A 1,814-nucleotide genomic window follows, 5' to 3' on the forward strand; every position below is an offset into this window, starting at 1 on the left:
AATGGAGCATGTGCTGAATGGAGCAGGGGGCCCCATTCAGGAGATTGCGGAAGGTCCCAGTGGGTGGACTCCCTGCGATCAGCTACCTTATTCTGTTGGTAGAGGATAAGTTAATTTTGGCTGGAGTTCTCCTTTAATAGCATCAGAGTTTCCACTAATTCTGGAATACCGACAGGAGAGAGGCCCCCCAACAAACCTTACCCTTCGCCTCCGGACCAAAAGGTACCTGCAAGGTTCCAGGTTCGATGCCCCTTTTTGCTGAAGCTACTAAGGGACCACAAATTCTCCCAGGCATCCCCCTTCGCCAAGGTATCTGCCTGCAGAGCATGGGCAGGGTACGGTCGGTACCCTGCCCATGCAGGGGTACCCAGGGTTTTTTGCAGGGAGGTGGGGAACCTGATGGCCAAACTCACCTCCCCTATACCGCTAGGAGGGACACCCAGAAGGGCTACCGCATCCTAACAATCCTGTGAACACACAACACGCAAAAAGTGACACAGTAACAAAAAGAAAGAAATAAGTGAATGTGTGCAGATATATTGCCCGGACATCCGACCGGATCTATAAAAATGTACCTGATCCCAGCCAGAAAGCCAGGAATCAAGAGGTGAGTGCCACAAGGTGAAGAGATCATGGTGCCCATGTTTCCACTCAGTGAGCTTTGGCACCTCAGGATCACCACTCCCCGAGACACTAAAGTACCTCGGTTCTAGACCCGCTCAGCCTCATGGCGAGACCCCGAGAAAACAGGTCCCATTGGAGCAGCCATCGAGCTGATTCCTCAGACCCATCCAAAACTAGTTCATCAGCTCAAACTGATAAGAACAGATACTACACTTGATCTTGGCCAAAAGCCCAAGAAGCTTCATTCATTTCTATGGGAGCACCAAAGAGACCCAAGTACAGCATCATTGGAGTTCCATAGAAATGAATGGAGCATGTGCCGTCTACCACACGCACTCCTCACTGAGAGCCGGGGCCCCATTCAGGAGATTGCGGAGGGTCCCAGCAGTCGGACTCCCTCCGATCAGCTACTTCTTCCCTATCCTGTGGATACGGGATAAGTTAATTTTGGCAGGAGTTCTCCTTTAATAGTGTCACAGTTTCCACTAATTCTGGAATACGAGTCATTCTAAGTATACCCAAGTGATGTGTGTGCAGATAGTCAGACCTCACATCCACTTAGACGTCATATGAAAAATTGTGGCACAAAATAAATTGGTGCAAAAAACTGTCACAAAACAAACACCTATGCATTCAAAGGCGACCAATCAGCCAGAAGATATAAAGACCAATGGAAAACACCTGAATAAAAATGCAGTCATTGTTTTCTCACTAGTTTTTATGTATAAATACAAAGAGATTGCTCGGATTTATTGGATACAAATATATTCTGAAAGTGTGAACAAGCCCTTACCTCATCTTCATCCAAATTCTGGATGCTGGTCCAGGACTTGAGACCCTAAAAAATTAACAAGAAATGTTATATTCAGTTCGGCTTCTTTGTTGTTCTACAGTTTAGTGTGTTAACAATGTATTATTATATAAATAGAATGAATGAAGCAATGTAATTTACTAATAGGGGGGCATTGAAATTGATGCACCTATCCCTATACAGTCCAGAATGTCACATGACTGCAGCTGCGTCTGTGCCTGCATTGTCAGTGACGTTTTGCATTATGAGATTTGACTGACACCCATAATGCCTCTCTGGCCCATACTGCTGAGAGCCTAGGACAAAAAGGGGGCCTGTTGCTTCAAGTAGCGGATCCCCCCTTCAGAAAATACACGCATGTAACAGCAGTATTCCTCTT

General features: G+C 46.3%; 1 pseudogene; it reads right to left on the bottom strand.

Annotated features, from left to right (window-relative positions):
- Positions 1 to 745: 745 nt before the first annotated feature.
- Positions 746 to 867, bottom strand: LOC130294772 (U2 spliceosomal RNA; annotated as a pseudogene).
- Positions 868 to 1,814: the final 947 nt, after the last annotated feature.

The sequence above is a fragment of the Hyla sarda genome, chromosome 10, assembly GCF_029499605.1.
Source record: "Hyla sarda isolate aHylSar1 chromosome 10, aHylSar1.hap1, whole genome shotgun sequence".
In the NCBI taxonomy this organism is placed as follows: domain Eukaryota; kingdom Metazoa; phylum Chordata; class Amphibia; order Anura; family Hylidae; genus Hyla; species Hyla sarda.